The sequence below is a fragment of the Colobus angolensis genome, unplaced genomic scaffold, assembly GCF_000951035.1.
Source record: "Colobus angolensis palliatus isolate OR3802 unplaced genomic scaffold, Cang.pa_1.0 Scaffold37, whole genome shotgun sequence".
NCBI lineage: Eukaryota > Metazoa > Chordata > Mammalia > Primates > Cercopithecidae > Colobus > Colobus angolensis.
In genome coordinates, this window is record NW_012117043.1 from 5,638,947 (window position 1) to 5,644,347 (window position 5,401).

The following is a 5,401-nucleotide window of genomic DNA, read 5'->3' on the forward strand; positions in this document are numbered from 1 at the left end:
TGATACTGTGTGGCTATGGTATTATAATATTATGATACTGTGTGGCTATGGTATTATAATATTATGATACTGTGTGGCTATGGTATTATAATATTGTGATTATTACTGGTGCCAGGGTGACACTGTAATGCCACCAGTAATAATAGGCTTCCCACCCTTGTCCTCTGCATCGTGACCTGTTAGGGTGATCAGATGCATGATTTACCTCAAACTCTCAGTTTTCTGTATTTGGGGGATAAAAGGGGAAGTTTGGCCAGGTGCGGTGGCTCATGCCTGTAATACTAGCTACTTGGGAGGCTGAGGTGGGAGTCACTTTAGCCCAGGAGGTCGAGGCTGCAGTGAGTGGTGATCACGCCACTTCACTCCAGCCTGGGAGAAAAATAAAAAAAAAAATAAAGGGGAAGTTTGAGTAGTTCAAATCCATAAATAACTCCAAACCATTATGCTCTGGAGCTCAGAAACCTCATCCTTTTGTTTCCCTGACAACCTCTCCCTCCTGGATGTTGTGGAAGGAGCCCTAAGAGGGAGTGGGAAGGGTCTGGGGCTCCCCAACTGGCTCTCGGCTCTGGTTGGTTGGGGGTAGATGCTTTGGCCTCTGTGGGCAGCCCTGCCACATCACCACAGGCCTGGGGTGGCGGTGGGGCCTCGGCTCTGCACCCACTTTCCTTGCCTCTGGCCTGGGCTCCATAGCTGGTTCTGGCTGGGAGCCTGCCAGGCTCTGGGCAGTGAGTGGGAGTTTGAGGAAGGGAAGACATGCAGGCTGGCAAGAGCTGACAGAGCTGTGCCAGGTACTGGAGGTGAAGGTGGGAACAGAGGTGTGGGGGGCTTTCTGGTGGCTTGTCTGTTCTCCCAGCTTCCTGGCCTTAGATCACTAAGGAGCGCCGTCTGGGTGGGCTTGAGGCAAAGGGAGTGGAGTTAGGAGGAGATTCAGTAAGGGAGAAGATGCTGCAGCCTCCAGAGCCTGTGGTGGGGGCTGAGTGATGCCCCCAGCTGTGAGTCCCTCTGGGACCTTGTCCTCCCCGCAGTCCTCTTAGGGCCCTTAAGGGAGAGTCCCAATCTTCCTCCCCATGGAGTGGGTACTGGCTCCACTTCTTGAAGGCCTGGGGGGGCCACACCTGTTGAGTTTGGGGAGACGCTCCTGTCTACGAGGGGCTGTGGAAGCTGCCTTCTTTGGCAGTGACAGCTGCTTCTAAGCAGTCCTTGTCCTTGCGCTCTGTTTTTTGGGAGGGAGGTGACGTGAGAAGTTGGGGGCACCCATCCCGAGGGGCAGCTTCCAAGAACTCTTGGGCCTTGTCAGCCCTGCATCCTGGAGGGAGAAGGGAAGGGACCTGCGCAGGGTCACAGGTGAGCAATCCAGAACCAAGACTGCATCCCCTGGGACTCCCAGCTCAGTGCTCCCTCGGCATCACCCTCCCCATTTGCTGCCTGTGCTGTGTGTGTCTGGCAGTGAGTGGTGGGAGGTGAGGCCCTGGTTCTCACCCATGGTTCCATGACATGGGAGGCTGCAGGCCGCTGAGGCTGTGGAGAAAAGTGGTCAGGGGGTCGGGAGGGAATCAGGCCCTGACCTTGCTCCTTCTGTCTCACATTTCAGGACTGGGGCTGCACCACACAAGGGCCCCCCGGGCCCCCAGGTGGGCCCTGTGCTTCCAGCCCTGACAGCGCCCCCAGGATTGGACGTGGGGAGCCCCAGGGCAGAAGCGAGAAGGTGTGGGGTTTCTTCTCCAAGGGGAAACAGCTCCTCAGGAGGCTGGGCTCTGGGAAGAAGGAGTGAAGCTGTGGCCCATCCTGCAGGCAGAAGAGGCCCTAAGAGGCCCCCAGACCACTGTCTCTGCTGAGCAGGGAAGGCTCAGACTGGGCCCAGAGCCCCCGTTCTGCATTAACACTGTGGTACTCAGAGAGGATCAAAGACCCTTGATGAAGGTCAGAGCTAGATGGCTCCTTAAGGATGAACTCTCTAGAGAAGCATCTTCCTCCTACAGTAGGGGAAACTGAGCCCACAGTGAGTATGTAACTCGACCAAGGTCACTGAGCCAGGACTGGACCCAGGACCCTCGCATCCTGGTCCACCCACCTCGTCTACTAGTGTCCCACAGTGCTGCGCTAGTCCCTTCTGCCACCCTCCCCAGTCCCAGGACGGGCCCTAGGGGGAGAAAGGAGCCTGTGTCCCCTGATGGCTTTGGCTGTCCTGATCATGTCTTCCCTCCCCTGAAGGAAAGTTTGCACTGGATTTTCTTGGAGCCCCACTTCCCCAGCGGGCAGGCGGGCGGAGCCGTGTATATATGTACATACTCAGTGCCTCAGTTCAGCTTCCTCCACCTCGCTTCCACTGCAAGGCCCGGGAAGGAGAAAGGCCAAGCCAAAGCAGGCCCCACCCCGCCCCCGTCGTGCTCCACCCCTCCCTTCCGGGGCCTCCTAGCCCCTGTATGGTCCCGCCCCCAAAGACCCTGGGGCCAGCGGGGCCGAAAGCGGAGTTGGGTTTGCCTTATTTTGCTCATTGGATTCAAGTTCTTTTGCATAGTTTTCTTCTAACCCCTGTTGGAGTCCAGGGGCTGGAGAAAAGGACAGATTTATGCAGCTATTTTCATACATTCCCCGTTTAGAGTGGGGTAGGGGGTTTTCCAGCCTTACCCTATCCACTCCATCGCCCACCCTCTGCCGGGTGAGTGTCTCTTTGCATGTTTCCTTTGCTGTGGTGGGAGATTGTTTGACTGAACCCCCATCCCCACCTTGGTCTCTAGGGGTGTGGAATGGTGGGGGAATTTGTTTAAAAAGACATTTTATTATAATAAAGTCTATTTTCACAAAATCTATGCTGGACTCTACATGGGCAAAGGACTCCTTGGAGGGGGTGGGGCAGCTGGGCTTTGGACTCTCGACTTCAGACCCCAGAAGTTACATCCTAGGGGTAACAGGGGCAAAAACCAATCAACACCACGAACTTTTGAGTTCTTTTCCTAAGAAGAAGGTTTGGTAGCTTCCTGAGCCCTTGGTCACAGGGCCAGGTGTTTGCTACTGGGCGGGGTTGTGGAGGGAGATGGGACAGAGGGAAAACATCAGTTTCAAGATGGTGGACTGAACACACACTGCAATCTTTCTCCTCTATACCAAATGTATAGAAATAATAGACATGAGAGAAACAGAACAAACAAACACTATACACAGTTCCATTTGAAAGCAAGAAAGGGGGCTCTCAGTAGACTAGAAACAACAGGATCCTGGAAAAGACAGAGAACAGATAGCAGATTATATGGATGAAACTCGAGAGTAGGGTATATGTGGGAGAGCTCTGCACATTGCCTCTGGACTGGAGGCGGTGCAAACAGGGCAGAAGAAACCCTAGGGGCTACCAATGGTGTGGTTAGTTGGGGTTTTTCTTTGATTGATTGTTGCACGTTCTCCTTCTGCCATGGGCCAAGGGCAAAGGTGAAGATGTCTGCCTTTAGATGACAGACTTAGAGAACAGTAGGGGTCTCTTGGATCAGAGACCAGGTGGTACTTTAGGTAACTGGCCACACCTGGCAGAAACAAGATGTATCACTGCCCAGGTGAGAAGGCACCAAACTGCAGCATACTGTGACCCTTCCCTCTCAACCGAAACCCTCAGAATCATGGCAGCAGTTCCCACCCAGCCATCCAGCAGAGACTCCCAACCACAATGGCAAGGACACAGTAAAGACTCAAAAAGTATTTGAGGAAAGCCAACTTCACTAAGAGAGATAACACATGGAAATGGAAAAATATACACAAGTCAATAAAGCATTAGGAGAAAACTTTAAAAAGTCTGCAGTTATTGTTGGAGAGATAAAGGAAGGAGAACAAATAGTTATGAAAAAGATCCTAATAGAGATGTTGCAAAAAATACATATTTTCTTGTTAAAAAGGACCCAATATATGGGTGAAGAGCATATGATTCATAGTTGGATAAAATTAGTAAGCTTGAAATTTGAGTGCTGTACAAAGGGATAGAGAGAGGAGCAAAATGAAAGAAAAGTTACACATGGAGGATGGGGTCAAATGTTTCAATATCTATTAATAAGAATACCCCAGGGTTGGGAAGATGTAGGGAGAAATAGAGACCATGAGTGACAGAACAAATGATGGCTATAAATTTTGTAGGACTGAAGAAAGACACAGATACTTAGATTCAAAGGACTTACTGCATGTGAAGCTGATAAATAAATTACAAGTACAGAAAAAAAGAGAAGCAACCCAATTCAATTTTTGAGACTTGTATAATCTTGTCACCCAAACTAGAACAGGACAAGAAAACATTATGACAGATCTATCTTGTTTATGAACACAGAATATCTTAAATATAGATTTAGGAAATTAAATATACGTCATGGCTGCTGCATTTTTAAATTTTTTTTTTTTTTTTTTTGAGACAGGGTCTTGCTCTGTCACCTAGGCTGGAGTACAGTGGCATGATCACAGCTCACTGTAGCCTTGACTTTCTGAGCACAAATAATCCTCTCACCTCAGCCTCCTGAGTAGCTGGGAGTATAGGCGCATGCCACCATGCCCAACTACTTTAAAAACAATTTTTAAGAGATGGGGTCTTGCTATATTGCCCAGGCTGGTCTTGAACTCCTGGCCTCAAGTGATTCTCTTGCCTTGGCCTCCTAAAATGTTGGGATTACAGATATGAGCCACTGTGCCTGGCTTGTAGCATTTGTTTTAATAAGGCAAAAGTGTTTCACTATTTTATTATTAAACTGATTAATTCTATTATTCTATATTAATAGAATTCATTACTTTAACAAATTAAAGGAGAAAAACCACATGCTCACTTCAAGATGTTGAAAAATCATTTGATAAGTGAAAGCATCCCTTCATAGTTTCTAAATATATAGCAGATAAGAAAAATAAGGAAATTGGGTGGAATCTTATCTGCATGTACCCCATTTGCATTGCAGCTGTGGGACCCTGGAAGACAGCCTACTCTAGGTTTTATACCTCAGGAGCATCAGGACTCTCTGGGATAAAGCCTTGAAGGACATCTGTCTTCTGTAGGGGGACTAGAAGAGAGCCCAGGCTGTTCTGGTCAGTTCCTCCCTGTCTCAGGATGTTGTATTCCCAGCAAATTTTACAGTCATTCTTGATAACTACAAACAACAAAGGGGGAGAACTAGGTTGTTGGTCTAAGGCTACCTGGAGAACTGTCCTGCAAAGAAAAAATCTAGGATGAAGAAATACAATTGAGTTTTGTACACTGATTTTGTATGCTGCAACCTTGCTAAACTCACTTATTAGTTCTAGTAGCTTTTTTCTTGGTCGCTCTTTGGAATTTTTTAAGCAATTTGTCATCTGGGAATGGAGACAGTTTTATTTCTTCCTTTACAATTTGTATGGCATTAATTTTTTTCCTTGCCTATTGCACTGACCAGGACCTCCAGTACAA

At 48.7% G+C, this 5,401-nt stretch overlaps 1 protein-coding gene across 3 annotated transcripts in view; it reads left to right on the forward strand.

Annotated features, from left to right (window-relative positions):
- BZRAP1 (benzodiazepine receptor (peripheral) associated protein 1) overlaps positions 1 to 2,810 on the forward strand; it is a 27,840-nt gene extending 25,030 nt beyond the window's left edge. For all 3 annotated transcript variants that reach the window (XM_011953698.1, XM_011953699.1, XM_011953700.1), the window contains one exon: positions 1,592 to 2,810. The gene's annotated coding sequence lies outside the window, so the exon portion shown is untranslated. The remainder of the gene's footprint in view (positions 1 to 1,591) is intronic.
- The last annotated feature ends 2,591 nt before the right edge of the window (positions 2,811 to 5,401 follow it).